Genomic DNA, 16774 nt, shown 5'->3' on the forward strand with positions numbered 1-16774 from the left:
GGAAAGCAGGTTTTGCTCCCTTTCAAGACTTTTTCCAGATTGCAGCTTATTTGCTTTTTCCATGCAATTCATGGGGAAACCTCTGAGAACTGACTCTGCTCTGTGTAGGGAAGAGGGATAAAGATCCAGAAAAGTTTTTTTTTATGTATGCTGAGGGGTGATTACGACATCTGTAAGCCCATTCATAAAAAAGCAACTTTTCCACAGCTGCTCTGTATGTTCTATCCTCATCAGTAACATTCAAATGACATTTCACAGCAAAGTTCCCCTGAGGCATGTATAGGATTGTTCACTGGCTTTTAAGAAATATCTGTTTAACTGAGGTTTAATACGTGGAACTGGGAAGCTGAAACTTTCTTGACTTGGAAATAAGAAACATCACCTGATGAATGACTTCCCATTAAGCTTCCATTAAAGGGGTAGGGCGTTTTTGTCCAGGCTGTTGACAACTATACGCATGTACAGAGGAAAAGACCTATATATTACCAGGGAAGATCACAGTCATTGGCCTGTATTCAAGAACTCCATTCAGCAAAGTTTGAAGCCTTTCTCCAGCCTAAGCAGCATTCCTCCAACTTAATTGGCTGTTCAAGAGCCACTGAACTTGGAAGAAGGCTGCTTAAGCTGAAGAAAGGCTTCAGACTTTTCTGTGAATAATGTTAGGATCAGAATTGACAGGTTCCTCCATTAAAAACTGGTCTCTGTGTGCCCAGGGATGGTGGGGTGACAGTTTCCTACCTGTATGTGCGTGCAAGCAAAGCAGACCTTGGTGAGTATGTAATTACCAGAGTGACCCAGAAGTGATGGGTTGCACCAAGAGCCAATTCTTTAAAAATTCTTCCTCTTTTACCAATGCCTCCCCCTCCCACTGGCCAGATGAGTGGCCGCTGAAGGAGGCAACTGGGGGTGGGGGATATTCTGCCCCCATTGCGGGGGGAGCTAAAAAAGGAAAGATTGCAGATGGCTCTTACACAACAAGTGGCTGCCTGATTGTAAATCCCATTTCTGCCAAGATCTTTATCAGGTGTGTAGATGTATCCCAAATGAATCTCATATGATTGCACATAAACAGCATACCATCAAAAAACTATTTTCATTGAACATCCACATTCAAGCAGCCTGAATACATAACACATTTCCAAAATACTTTTAAACACAGATTCTCATTGAGCCTTCCTTTGCCCATGACAGAATAAGATCAGTGGTGGAGAGCCAGCTGTGTTTCTGGGAAGCTTGGCAACCATTCCCATTCAATAACCCCTCATAAGTTTCAGGTCCAGAGGAGTTAGCTGTGTTAGTCTGTAGTTGCAAAATAGTAAAGAGCCCAGTAGCACCTTTAAGACTAACCAACTTTATTGCAGCATAAGCATTCGAGAACCACAGCTGACGATGCATCTGACGAACAGAGCTGTGTTTCTCAAAAGTTTATGCCACAATAAAGTTGGCTCTTAATTATATGTTTCAGGAGAACCCAGATTTTCTTCAGATCATTTGAGATGCTCATGAATTTCTGCTGCTGAATTTATCCAACAAATCTTTTCTGTCCGCTCATTAGCATGGCATATCAAAGTGGTTGCAAAAGGGGTATTCGTGTTAGTCTGTCACAGCAAAATAAAAGCCCAGTAACACCTTAATGACTAATGACATTTACTTCAATGTGAGCTTTCGTGAGTCAGAGCTCATATCCTTAGAGGGAAATCAAGCACATATCTGAGGAAGTGAGCAATAACACACAAAGGCTCATATTGAAATGCTGTACTCTTTACAGTGCCAATGGTCTTCTGTTTCATTGTATCAAAGTGGGCCTGACTTCACAAGTTTTTTTGCTTCCCACTTTTCACTGCCAGTGATATTATATATTACATATTTTATATTTATTTTTATATCTCACAACGAAAAGTCCAAACTTTGGGTTATTTAGCCTGAGTGTCAGCAGCTGATCTCAGTGTTCCATGCTTCCCATCTCCTCCATGCTAAACAAGCCCCCACACACATAGGCAAACTCCAGGATCAGTACATGACAGTACAAGCAGTGTTCATTCAGGCAAACACATATGAATTGCATTCAGCAGCAAAATAAAATAAATATTTAAATATGAAATGCCAATGGAAAAAAAAATCTAAAGAGTAGAGGAACAAAATGCCCATGTGTAAATAATCAAAGAAATTATCAGTGGAATCCTAAACAGAATTATTGCAATGGGCATAAAAGAAAGTAACTCTGTTTAGGATGGCACTGTAAGACAGCTAGGCCAATCAATTGATAGATCAATCAATCAATCAACATTTATTTCGATATAAAATCAGCTCCGCAGAATCCACAGTAATAATAAAAAAGAAATGAAGAAGGAAAATAAAATACAATAAAATGATTGATTGACTATTGACAGCTAAGCAACAAGATAATAAATTCATCCTTTAAAAAAACTTGAAAAGAATTTGGTATTCTATATCTGACTCTTTTTGGTTGGCATGCAATAGTATTTAACATTTTTTATTTTATTTTTACTATGTGATACAGAGTAAGGGAAATATAAGAATACATAATCATATGCTCTCCTTCTTTATAGTGTTTAACATTTAATTGTATTTGATTGTTGTGATAAAATAATGTTCTATTTGATAGATCATACAACGGTAAGTAGCATTTGATGACTGAAATACCGATAAGGCCTAAAGCTCTGAAATTTTGATATCATAATGCAACATGCATTTTGATATCATATTTTGATATCATATGTAACATGCAGATTCCAATTTTGAAATTTGAAATTTGCATGGTAGATTTGGCCAATATTTGTTTCGGGTCTAAATTCCTTGGTGCTTGTTGCTGTACCCTACCTGAAAGTATAAAACTCCACAGCCATATTTCTGATGCTAACAGTGAGTGAAGTCTGGGTCCATTAAAACTGGTATAGGTTTTGCTTTGGATTTCAGATAATTTGATAACTAAGGTTTGGCATTAATTTTAGATTTGGTGAGTAGAATCCAATGTTTCAGACTCCCATATCTAGATTTCTTCCATGAAAACTCAGGTGTTTCCATCAGTAATATTTGGCCTGCAGAAGAGATTAGCTGGGAATCTAGAGCAATAATATTCAAAGTTCACCATTTCAACTGGCATGGATGCTACTGGCTATTCTCATGTATAGTAGCCAGTACTCAAAATCTTCAGTTTGGTTGTAGAGTAAGGCATCCACAGCTGCTGTTCACAGCCTCATGCAAAAATAGTTATCTAAATACTGAGATCTTAAAGCAAGACTAACCATTCTCTGATGCAGTTTAGAAAAAACAGATGATAAAGATCTTTGTATCCTATTTCATTTCCATACTACAAGCAAGACACCTGAACTCCTTAAGAGCAATAATATCTCATGCTACTGCTGTCCTCTTGTGGCTTGGAAGCATACATAGATTTTGCACTATGAGATGCTTTGAGGCAGTAAATGGAGGATTTTTCCACTCATTACTTTTTCTATCCACTGCTTACTTGGGTTCCCTTCCCATTGATGATCAAGTAGACTCAAAGGAAATGAAGCTTGGTTGTTTTGTTACTTCCAATTACTTTTGCTACTTCCAACTACTTATCTACAAGTACAGTTGAGAGCTGCTCCTGAAATCCAATATAATTTTTTTGTAGATGACCCTTTGCAAGTATCTTTAAGTAGCCTGGAATTTCTTCTCAGAGTGTCAAACTGAGCAGCAATTTCTATGAACCTGAAGCCAACGTTTTAGAGATAGCCATCTGTATTCTGTCTTATCCAAGTAACATTTTCAACATGTTCATTTAAAGCTTGCAGTAGATTGCTTTTGTGCCATAACTTAGAACTGTATTCTCACAATCGTATCAACCATGTGTCTCTGTCCTCATGCTTGCTATAGACTTGATGTACCACTTTTGCAGGCAGAATATTGTCTACTTTGTCACCATTTCTATTCTCAGTTCTCTCATCATTGCAAACTTGTGACAATAGAAGGTTGTTGAAGGAACATGGGATATTCTGTGTAAAGTTTCCAGTTTGTTCAAGTTTGGCTTCCTTGATTTTGTTTGAAAACGTTTTAAAGTGAGAAGGTTATTTGTTTTGCAACTTATCCTGGTGATTTTCAGTTTCCTTATGCTAGGGCACATTTTGAGGGGGAACGCGCAGGAATGCAGTTCCAGTAGTTCCCCAAAGAGGTCACATGTCAGATGGCCCCACCCACCTGACTCTCGGCCATTTCGGCCCATTTCGGCCTGGATTGGGGCTGAAACGGCCCGGATCGGGCCTCTGACGGGTGGTGAATCACTGTTCCGCTCAGCAGCAGCCCAATCCTGACCATTTTGGGCCCCTTTTCGGCCATTTTCAGCCCCTTTTTGCCATTTTGGGCCCAATTTTGGGCCTGAATGGCCAGGATTGGGTCCAAAACAGCCAGGATAGGTGATGTCAGGTGGTGTGGCATATGCAAACCAGTTATGCTAATGACAGACTTCTGGCAATGTCAAGGGGTGTGGTATATGCTAATAAGTTATGCTAATGAGTTCCTCCAGCTATTTTTCTACAAAATGACCCCTGCCTTATGCCTACATATAATCTTTTTTTTTGACAAAAATGCAGAATTTGCTTTATGACTTGGGGCTCTTTCTACAGTCAGAGCTTGTGAGCTATCTCTTCATGACCTTCTTTTCAGATCTTACTGCTGAGGACGGAGTAGTATATTCAGGCTGAGAGCCAAACTACAAATGACGCCTTACACAGGTTGGACACTTGTCAGCTTCCCTCAAGTTTTGATGGGAAATGTAGGCGTCCTGGTTTTACAGCTTGGCTCTCCATTACAGCTACAAGACCAGGATGCCTACATTTCCCATCAAAACTTGAGGGAAGCTGACAAGTGTCCAACCTGTGTCAGGCGTCACTTGTAGCCTCTTGGTTTCCAAATTCACTCTTGTCCTTTAAGACATCTTGGTACTTTCAAGAACACAGCTTTTCTTCTGTGTTTATGATGACCATCAAAATCCTGCCTGCCTTACATTTCTGTCACTCTTTATTTCCACAGGGCTTTGTGATAAGTTCCCTTTCTGCTAGTTTATATGATCTACCAAAGAATGGGTTGAATCCTACCGCCATTCTGCTGGCAAGAAATAGGGGAAGTACAATCTCCTGATTCCCTTCCTCCCTGCAGCCTTCCAAATGGTGTGTCTTTTGGAGTTCCCTCAGCAATGCCTTTTGGTGGTTCATAGAAGCTGAAAGGGGAAGGGGAAGGATCTGTTTCTACTTGTGGAAAAGCCCCAGAATACTTCCAGGAATCATGCTGGTTTGAAACAAAGTATGAAGCATATTTGTTTTTTTTCAAGTGATAGTGGTATTGCTGTTTGCATAATCAAACAAAAATTTGTTTCCTAAATTATTCTGTCATTTGCTTTTATTCACAGACTTTTTCTTTAAAAACTTGCTTGGGAAATGAATTTTTTCATAGCGACGTGTGATTGTCTGTGGATAGTTAGGTTGGAGGGAAATAGACACTATTGTGTTAAAAATCATAATGTATAGATTGGCTCATGTGATTAGGAGAGCAGAAGATCAGCGAGGGAGAGGAAGTGCTTTAACGCTTTCTCCACTGGCTAGTTTGTCCACTCAAAACTACCTTCCCCAAAGGGTTTTTCCCTTTAGGAGAATGCAACATTCCTCTGAGGAAAGGCTAAAGACGAGCCTAGGACTAGGACTTTTCTGTTTAGAAAAAAAGTCCATAGGGGGCATGACAGAAGCATACAAAACTATGTGTGGGCTGGAGTAAGTGGATAGAGATAATTTTTTCCCCTCTTCCATAAAACTAGAACTTGGAAGCATGCAATGAATTTGACAAGCAATAGATCCGGGACAGACAAAAGGAAGTACTTCTTTACCCTCCAGGTAGTATTAGAATTCACTGCTAGTGGACATAGTGATGGCCACAAGGATAGATTGCTTTAGAAGAGGATTTGACAGATTCAAGGAAGATGGGCCCATCAATGTTCAAGCCATGGAGATTAAAAGGAGCCTCCAAATTCAGAGGCCATTAGCCTCTATGTCCTTTTTGATGGTTCTCTAGGGCAACTGGTTATCTACTGGTGAAACAGGATGCTGCATTAGATGGATCAGGTGCCTGAGCCAGCAAGGTTCTCCCAAGTGCCATATCTAGCGTCTGTCTGAGGCATTAGCATTTGCAAGTGACAGCTTGTTACACTAGATGTTGAAAGGCCTTCTTGTATCTTTAATAGCTGCAGATCAAAAAGGAGTTTCTGCATCGTGACACCAGTGGTACAAGATAAGCCAAATTTCTCCCTGCCCTGCAGCTATTAAATGCATTTCGATCAGGAGCTGGCTGTGTTATTGTTTTTAAAACCAGTGTTTAGTACTGGAAAGCTATTAAAGATGTTAAAAGGGGAAGGTGCTTTTCTAATCTTTACCCTTTTGATAACGTGGATTAGACATTAAGGTAAGTACTGAATTACTTTCTATAACAATCCCATTCAGTATTAAATTCCCAACAGGATTTTTTTTTTCAAAATGGAAAACAAAAGCAAGAGACAGTAAGACGTAAATGAAAAAAGTAACTTCTACTGTCTCTAAGTTCTTTTCTTTATTTCCTGTTTTCCCTCTCTCAAAAGGGAAGAATCATTTTAATGTCAAGGAGACACCTTTTGCAGGCCCCATCCAATGAAAAGGACGGGAGCAGAAAAGAGGAAATTACAGTGGAAATGAGACAGATGAAAATAAGAAGTGTATTGTACAAAACCTGTGAGTGGGATTTAGAATTTTCCTTTCAGGGTATAAAATAATTGTATAAAGCCAACTCCAGTTACATTGGTAAGAGAGGTTATGGAGTGAACAGATTGAAATAAGGAGAACAGCGGAAATAGTGTCGTAGAGTAGGACAATGGTATCTACTACTCTGGCACTGTGATGCATTAGTGGCCCCCTTTTCATACCTTTAATATATACTATTGTAAATATTTTGAAGGACAAATATATTGCCAAGCATAACTCAAAAGCTAATGGAAAATGAAAAACCAATGTATGAAAAAGCAACAAAACACCGAGGCTCAAATAAACAGGTCCTCTTGTGAAGATGTGTTGTTGCTGGCTCCGAAGCTCAATGTGGACAACAGTAACACTTTTAGAGTGGGGGTGAGTGACTGGTTTGAAAGTTCTCTCATTGTGTTCAGTTCAAAGGCACCTTTTCCTCTCCCAGGGTAACCTTGGAAGAGCCTGTTCTGAAAGTTTCCAGCACGGTTAGTTGAAACTAGGGAAAGGAAGTATTGGCTGATGGTGTGGTATCAATGTATCTTCCCTCTTCTCCCCAACTTCATGAACTTGTTTTTAAAAGTGCGTGATTTGGAGACGGTGAGCAAGGTGAATGATGGGCTTATAAACAAATAAATGTACATGGTTCCCCATTACTTTTCTTCTAAGTGGGCAGCCAACCTAAAGCAGAAAATGAGGAGGAAATTTCTTGAGTGACGCAGTGATTAACTCACTGTAACATAAGAAAGTTATGCAAGTTGGGAAGAACCTGCCATGTTTGCTCTAAAATGTCATTTCTGTCCACTGGGTTTTTAATGTGCGTGTGTGTGTGTGTGTGATGTGCCGTCAAGTCGTCTCTAACCTATGGTGACCCTATGAATGAGAGACCTCCAAAACGTTCTATCTTTAACAGACTTGCTCAGATCCTGCAAATTGGACGACGTGGCTTCTTTTATTGAGTCAAACCATTTCATTTTAGGTCTTCCTCTTTTCCTGCTGCCTTACACTTTTCCTAGCATTATTGACTTTTCCAGAGAATCTTGTCTTCTCATCATGTGACCAAAGTACGATAGCTTTAGTCTTGTCTTTTTAGCTTCTAAGGAGAATTCAGGCTTGATTTGATCTAGTACCCATCCATGATGTCTGTAAAACTCTTCTCCAGCACTACATTTCAAATGAATCAATTTTCTTCCTGTCAGCTTTCTTTACCATCCAACTTTCACATCCATACAGGGGCAATGGGGAATACCATAGTTTGGATTATCTTGATTCCCAGAGAGACATCTTTATCTTTAAGGATCTTAACTAGCTCCCTCACAGCTACTCTTCCAAGTTTTTAATAAGGTCAGTTAAATTCCTGTCAGCCCCCTTCCACTATAGGTGCCAAAACATCAATCCTATAGCACTTGATCCATGATGTGCCTTACTCTAGTTCTCCCACACTCACTCCATGCTGTTTACGATCTTCATGAAAATGCTAGGAGAGGTCATCTGGTGATTAGAGTAAAGGGCCATCAATTTGTAGATGCCATAATGCTTATTTGTCTGATGTAAGTACGATAGTGAATGTTATAGGCCATTGCCTGAACATGATAATGGGTTTCTCAATGCCAGTTCTACTCAGAGATGGGATTGTTCCTAAACAAGATGCCAGAAATTCCTGTCTGTCTGCTGGATCACTGTCTTCTGTACTCAGGGTTAATAGTATAATGCTATGAAGGCTTTTCTCATCTTTAGTCTCATCCCTGAAGGAAAATTGAAAAATGGACACCCCTGCGTCTGTAACCCAGCAGAACCCTGGCAACATAGATCCCTCTCCTAAATTATCTTTTTCAACGGGAGAACTGGGGGAGGGATTCAAGTCAGTACATGACAGCATCCCTGTGGCTTAGCAAGTAACCATGAAATTGCTTTACAAAGGCAACACTCAAAATATGATAATGTTCAAAGTAACAAACATAAACCCCTCAACTTTGCACCTACAGGTATAACTTAATCACAATTGCTATGAACTTAGCAATATTTGTGAAGACAGGACCTTTGATGCCCTTTCTGAAGGGCACTTCGAACAAAGGCAAGCCCTAACAAGTGGTGCCCAGTAATACAAAGTACAAAATATTTACTTACAGAAGAAGTACAAGGTTGCCTCTTTCCTTGTGTCCTCTTCAAGGCTCCCACTCTTGAAGCTCTGTGTCCAGCTTGAGCCGCCAAAGACATCATCAGTTTCCTCAGTCATGTTCTAGTTCTTCCCCTGCCTGCTTCAGGCCAGACTGACTCAGGGCGGGGCAGGGCTCTGGCAGTGGGTAATATAGGCACAACTTTACCAACTGTCCATGCTCTGTGACCAGACCACGCACATGCTCCCAGACTGCACGATGACATCACTTCTGGGAAGTGACATCGTTGTGCAGGTCACATGCCACTGTGGGAGCACACCTGCACAGTGGCCCAATTAGCCCAAAATCCAGCCTGATTTGGCCCAATTCAGGCCTGAATTGGGCTGAAATGGGCTACTGCAGAGCACGGGAGCACTCCCACACTCCCCAGCAGCCCAATTTGGGCCCCTGCAGTGCATGGGAGCATGCCAAGTCACCAGGGAGCATGCCCGGGAGGCACATTTCCCCCCTGCCGGCCAAGTAAACAGAGGTGGGGGGTGGAGGGTGGGAGCAATCACCCAAATGCTATTATGTAAAATTTCCCCCCATAATTGCCTTAGTGTTTTAAAGTTACAAGTTTAGCATTAAAGTTTGAAACAGGGTTTGGATTTGAGTTTGAGCATTGGGTTTGGATTATGGTTGCAAAATTGGTGATAATCTTACACTTATTAGGGATAGCATTCACAGTATCAGGTTAGTGATGCTGATCCCTATGCCCTCTTTCATGCCACCCTCCAACACTGTACGAAGGTGGCATCAGGCTGGCCACTCTTCCCTCCTCAAGCAACAACAGCACATTCCCCCACCTCAGTAGCAGAAGGATGCCAGAGCAGCCAGAGTATTTTCAGAAGGGGTTGGGGGGAGAATAATATTTTTGGCACTAAGCTTCCACAAATGCTTTCCTAAGTGTTAGTACAGTATTTTTCATTTTCTCTGTTTTTGAAAGCACCATGCAATTTTCCTTTCTTTGTCTCAGGATTTTAAAGACGTTCCAAAAGCTAGCTATCAGTGCCTGATCTTCTAATTTTCTAATTACTCACTCTTCCTTCCACTATTCTGTGTTCTAGTGGCTAAGTTTTTTGTTCTTGTTGTTGTATGAGACTACATGGCTTATCTAAGGTGTACCACATACAGGGAAGCATAGCTTCATTTTCCAAACACACCAGTAAATAGCCCTTGACTTTTTTGAGAAGTGGTGTTTGTAGCATTTAGAGCATGACTGTAAGCAACTTCCTTAGGCATTTGATAACAGCATCAATACTATCTATGTGGCAACCATCCCCCAAAGTCCTGCCTCTCCTCCAGAGCACTGAACTAATCCTTGTCATTGTGGCTTCATGTAAATCCAAGAGATTGTCAGCCAATCAGAACTCATGGAGCTTCCCTGCATGGGAGTGGGGGGTGCAAGAAAAACATTTTTCCTCAGACAGGGAATCTTGGCTTTGGATAAGAGTGTCAGCTTTGACAAGCTTTTATTTGGCTTTTATGTATGATGTGGCTTTTTAGATAGGATATGGGGTCATTTTAGGGAAAAAAGCTTTTTTTGGTGAGATAAATAATCATCGTATTTAGGGCTCAACCAATCTTAATTATAGTGAAGCTGAGAACCATTTTTACTTTATGTGCTGAAGTATTCCACATTAGAGTTGCCAGGTCCCTATACCCTCCTGGCAGGGGAGAGGGGGTAGACCTGGCAAATTGGCACTTACCGCGTGCTCCGTGGATGTTGCTTTTCACACATGCATAAAGCATCATACTGGCCATAGGTGTGCTCCTGCACTTTGCACAGGGAAAATTCAGCCTGTTTGGGGCCAAAATTGACCCCAGCGGAATGCGGGTGCATGCCTGTGGCCAGCACAACAATGTCACTTCAGGAAGTGACATCATCGTTCCCTGCCAGGAGTGTACCTGTTGCATGCTTTCCTGGGTTACCTGCAGCTAGCAGGCAATCTCCAGGGGCTTGCCAGCTTGTGTGCCACTAGCTGGCAACTGAGAAGCCTAATTCCACACAAACCTTTACCATGTTAAACATCTTATTTTCTGTTAAATAACACTTTGTTGTTTATTGCCATCTGTGTGTCATCTATCCAGTCAAATATCTATGAAGAGGACATTTATACTTACTAGGATTGCTGGATCGCCCGCTCTCAGCTTCTGTCTACCACCACAACTCACCTGGCCAGTGGGGGAAGATCAATTCCAGTTCAATTCCAATTCAAAACATCTAATTTCACAAGTCTTGTCCTTCTTGGAGAGGAAAGCTCAGGGTAATTTCTGGGTGCTGGGCATTAGAAATGTACACTTTTAGAAGCTGTCATTTTTTCCCAGCAGACATTATGGTGTCATCTGTAAATCCTGCTTTTTGTCATTTGTGAGTTGGCGTTAAGTTCTATTATTTTCACAGTGTGTTCCAATCAAATGAATAAAATATTTCTACCCTCATGCTTAATAATCTTTACCCCATATAAATGTCTAATGTACTGACTTGCTGAAAGGAAGAGTTCTTTCCAGCTCATTACAGGCTTAAAAAGTGTTAGCTATTTCTTGAAAGAAAATCTGATCCTGCTTTTGAGCCAACTTGTTTCCACTGAAGAGTTTTCTTTATAAAATAAAAACCTCTTGAAAGCTGCATGCCATTATATTTGGAGTGAAAATTGAAAGATCACTGCAAGTCTTTTATTTTGTTAATACTGCAAAAATAATTTTAAAACTTATAACAACTTTTTTTAAAAAAAGAAAAAAGAGGTCTTAATTCCTCTTTACAATTCCAGCACATATACAGTGCTATTCCAATTTTGACAGCTGAACAGCTGTCCCTCCTTCACTGCCCAGTGTGCAGCTGGGTTTCCCTGCGTATCCAGAGACTTGTTTCTTTGCATTTACTGGGTTTCATGACAACAGGTGTCCCTGAAAATAGAATGCTTCCAGGAGTGGAATGCAATAAGTGTGATCCCCCTTTGGATATCTTAAAAAAATTAGAGCCATAATAAATAACTTTTATTAATATGCTGTATCCCACAACCAGCCAGCCAAGATTATGTTAAATGGAGAGCTGGTCTTTTGAGACAAAAGTAATTTTCAATGGATTCTGCCCCCTTTCACTTTATTCTTATTGCAGCAGTGTAGTTATATGATTAGACAAAATGCTGGTGAGATTTTATGAATGCAGAAAAGTGTATTTAACAGAGATTGTTCTAATTCTAAACAGGGTCAAGTACTCTCATGAAGTAACACTAAATGAAGCAGAACTAGAAAAGGAGTATGTTTTTTCCCCAGTCTCCACACACTGGTGATAGCATCAGTTGTAGCTCGTGTTAAATAAAGACTAAACTACAATCATATGTATTTTGGTGAGCTAGAAAAATAACTTGGATGACATGTGAGCAATGAAGCATGTGTTAAATACTATCCTTCATAAATTCAATCGTTTTTAAAACCTTAATCAATTTATTAACTGTAATTAGGTTTCCCTGAGCAGGAGCTATTCCCATCAATATTAAATTTGGCCATGAGAACCCCTGAATGTGCTCACTAGGGGACACTCCCACCAATATCATAGTGATTATGGTATCAGACTAGGGTCGGGGACACCCAGGTTCAATTCCACCCCCATTCATCATGAAGCTCAATGGTTGATCTTGGGTTGGTCACTCGCTCTTAGCCTAACCTAGTTTATAGGGTTGTTCCGAGGACCAAACGAATAATATAGACTGCTCTGAGCTTTTAAGAGGATGAATAAGATTATTGAGTAGAATGTATCATAAAAATATTTGCAAAGGTAATTTTTATATTATTTGTTTACTTCATATATAGCCTGCCCTTCTCATGAGACTGAAGACAGATTACATGGTGGAAAACAATGTAATCAAATAGCATGAGAGATCAAATAAGCAATGAAAATGCCATGGATTACAAAAATTACATGCAGTGTAAAAATTGTCAGACATATGTCAGGTATCTGAAGAAGTAAGCTGTGACTCACGAAAGCTCATATCGTACCATAAATTTTGTTAGTCTTATAGGTGCTACTGGACACTTGCAGGTTTTCTACAGAATGAGAAAACAATGCAATAAGAATAGGATAATACACACAACTGATAGATAACACATACCATACACAGTGGGCATAGACTATTGTCATGTTCCCTTTTTAAAAGTTCCTTTCTGAACCATTCTATTATAGTGTAGCCTTATGCCTTATTACCATTATAACAATGCCCTCCTGAACAATTCTGAACAAGTGTAAATTAGTCCAAGCTTAGAAGTGAGGCTGTTTTCACACGTCTTACTGGCTCCGGTACATCGCACAAAGCTCCCGCAAGGACAGCATCTTCTTGGCGTGATTTTGTGCAAGAACTGGGAAATCATGCCAGGAAGACGCTGTCCTTGTGGGAGCTTTGCATGACGTACCAGAGCTGGTAAGACATGTGAAAATTGCCTGAAGCAGGTTCAGCCAACGTTAGTATTTGGATGGGAGACCACCAAGGAAGACCAGAGATGCTATGCAGAAGAAGGCAATGGCAAACCACCCCTGTTTATCTCTTACCTTGAAAATCTCAGAGGGATCACCGTAAATCAGCTGCATCACAAGTTGTTTGCAATGACAGTTAATAATTATCAGTCAACCAGGAATTACATTGGGAAATAATCACATGGCATGAAACAGTGTAAGAAGGAAGGGGGACAGAAATGGCCTCCCTGTCCTGTCTTAATGGTACCCCTGTTTATTTGGTTAGTCTGTATGTGAGGGGGTGGTACTGCAAGCATCTCTGACAACATATAAAAGGCTGCCCAAAGGCTCAGAGAGACTGGAACACAGTTCTGCAGTTTCCAAAATAAAATTCTCAGGTGCACTATTTAGTGGTATTAGAATGAGGAAAAAACCAAACTCTCAAGTCATACATCCAGTGAAATGAAAATGTGCCTATGAACTATGCACTTTGTCTATGCACTCTATGCACATGCCTCCATGTGGTGTCTCGACCTGTTTTTAAAAAAACCTTAACATCTGGATGAAATGTTAAAGATTACTTTTATGGCACTTTTGAATTACAACAGTAAAATGAGTTTTGTATATTAGGAATGTATAGGGCAGCACCGTGTTTTATGTGTTAAAACCTATTTCAGTAAGTACGTACACCTCTGAAATGTCCATAAGCTCCATTTTAGTGCCTGGTGTATATTTCAAAGTGTGCAGCTTGAATATACCAGATATTCTCCTATTCTTCCTTTTTTCCCCATAAAGAGGCATTTACCATGTTGTAAATGTATACATCTGGTTTATATGAAAGGAGTCAAATTCATTATGAACCTGTTTAGAATACGGCTTTAACCCGTACCCACCATAAACACCATTTATTTGAACTGATTTCCATTGTGTCCAGTCAATTTCTCTAGTTATGTGCCATGTCCTGGGGATCAACTCTACAATATTCTTAGTGATTGCCTGGGGGCTACTAGACCAACAGCAGTGAGTATGTGTCTCATGGCTACTGAGTAGCAGTTGTTTTCCAGTGACTCCAGTGGTACAGATAATAAACTGAGTATTGGTCATACGAGGTGATTACAATCAAAATTTTATTGAATCCCTAAAATAATGATAAGTTTAGATCCAATCCACTTTTCTGCTATTGAAAAAGGTAGAGTTTTGTTGATCACCAAAAAAAGCTCTGCTGGGGATTGTGGGGATCGGCATGGATGAAAGCCGTGAGAGGTGGGAATTGTAGTGAAGAGAGTTATTGGGTGAGATCAAGTGAAAAAGCTGGTTGGATTGGACCCACTGTTTATTCTTAACCTCAATGAGGAAAAATTAAATAATCATACTTAATAAAAAATAATAATATTGCTTGCCTAATTATATTTCTAAGTCGCGCATTTTCACTGAAGGCAGTTGGAGATGTCATTCACTCCAACAAACTGGTGAACTCTGCTCACCCTCCTCAATGTGACACTGAATAACTCTTTATGCCCTGAGGAGAAGGTGGGGCGGGGTTATTCCCCTTTCTCCATGAACAGATTGTTCTCCTCTGGCTGGCTTGACAATCTCACTCTCACACACAGCCTCTTGGGCTTCATGATGAGGAGAAAGACAGAAAGCAGAGAGGGAAAACCCTTCCCCTCACTCCAGGCACAAAAGGACTGGCTAGTCAAATAACAGTGTGGAGAGACCTGTGGAGAGGTATTCTGGTAATGTAAAAGATCATAGTTACATATTTAATATTAGTAGCTATAACTTATTTTATTGTATATTTGTGTTTGACAGAGTGGCACCCATGACATACAGTAGTCATGTGGCTCTTTTGGCCTATGGAAATTGCGAATGAGGCTCTCTGGGAGCCATGGTATGAATACCACTGGTTTAAGGGCAATAGGAATCTCAGTGAACCAGAATGGTGAAGTGATTAGAGTGCCAGACTAGGATCATTCAGATCCAGGCTCAAAACCCTTCCCTGCCATGCAGTTCTCTGTGGACCAAGCTACAAGTGACAAATGACACTTGAACGGCAAGTGAATCGAGTGGAGAGCAAGTGGAGGGCAAGTGAACACTTGCCGTTCAAGTGTCATTCATCACTTGTAGTTTAGCCCTGAATGACTTCGCACCAGTCACTCACTCTCAGCCTAACATTCCTCACATAGTTGTTGTGAGAATAAAATGGGGAAGGAAGGACAATGAGTTCCTTGGAGAAAGGGTAGAATGATAATGTATTAGATAGGAATGTATTAGATACCCTATGCATGAATGTATGAAGGAAGCAATTCTGGGGAACACAAGCAGAGAAATGAAACCAAGGGCAGTGGCCATGACAGGAAGACAAATTCCAAAGAAATCACAGTTAGTCTACTGCATCAAAAATGAGAGTCTTGTGAAGACTGAAGATTAACCAATGTACTGTGATATCAGCCTACAAAAAACCAGAGACCCCTATATCAAGGGTACAAAGTTCATGGCGTGAATTGGCCTTTGGCTCACAAAAGCTTCTGATGGAATACACATGTTAGTCTTTAAGATGCTACAAGACTGTCATTTTATTCTTTAAATAAAATTCTTAAATAACAAAAAAAATGTCATTTTGGTTTAGGAAGAGTTGTACAATGCCAAAGGAATTTCTTTTGTTCCAGACTTAAATCTCCTGATCAATTGTTTTACATAGTCTGTAGCAGCAAATAGCAGTAAATATTAGACAGTAGGGCTTTTTTTCAGGGGGAGCGTGGGGAAACGGAGTTACGGAACCTCTTGAAAATGGTCACATGGCTGGTGGCCCCACCCCCTAATCTCCAGACAGAGGGGAGTTTAGATTGCCCTCCGCGAGGGCAATCTAAACTCCCCTCTGTCTGGAGATTAGGGGGCGGGGCCACCAGCCATGTGACCATTTTCTCTGAGGGCAACCCACTGAGTTCCACCACCTCTTTCCCCAGAAAAAAACCCCTGTTAGACAGAGATCAAAGTTCTCTACTCATAGGATCAAAGTCACTGTCCTTGAGCTGAGTACTGTCTTCAGGGATGGGCTATGGTAGAACATCTGGGTTCCCAGCTTCAATCCCCAGAATCTCCAGTTAAAAGGTCCAGGTAGCAGGATGACGTGAAAGACCCTGGAGACAGTATTGACCTTGACAGATCAATGTCTGACTCGGTATAAGATAGTTTCATCAGTGTATGTTTTAGAGATGTGCACAAGACTATTTTCATTTTTTACTTTCATTTTTTAGTTTTAATTCTTTTATATTCTCGTCTTTAATAACATAGACACAAGTTTTCTTTATTATATCTGTTATTACTTTCAACAATAAGAGGGATTGCATCGTTTACCCAAAGGATCCTTCCTACCAAATGCTAGGCAGATAGGAGAAATCATTGTG

Source organism: Eublepharis macularius, chromosome 7, assembly GCF_028583425.1.
Source record: "Eublepharis macularius isolate TG4126 chromosome 7, MPM_Emac_v1.0, whole genome shotgun sequence".
Lineage (NCBI taxonomy): Eukaryota > Metazoa > Chordata > Lepidosauria > Squamata > Eublepharidae > Eublepharis > Eublepharis macularius.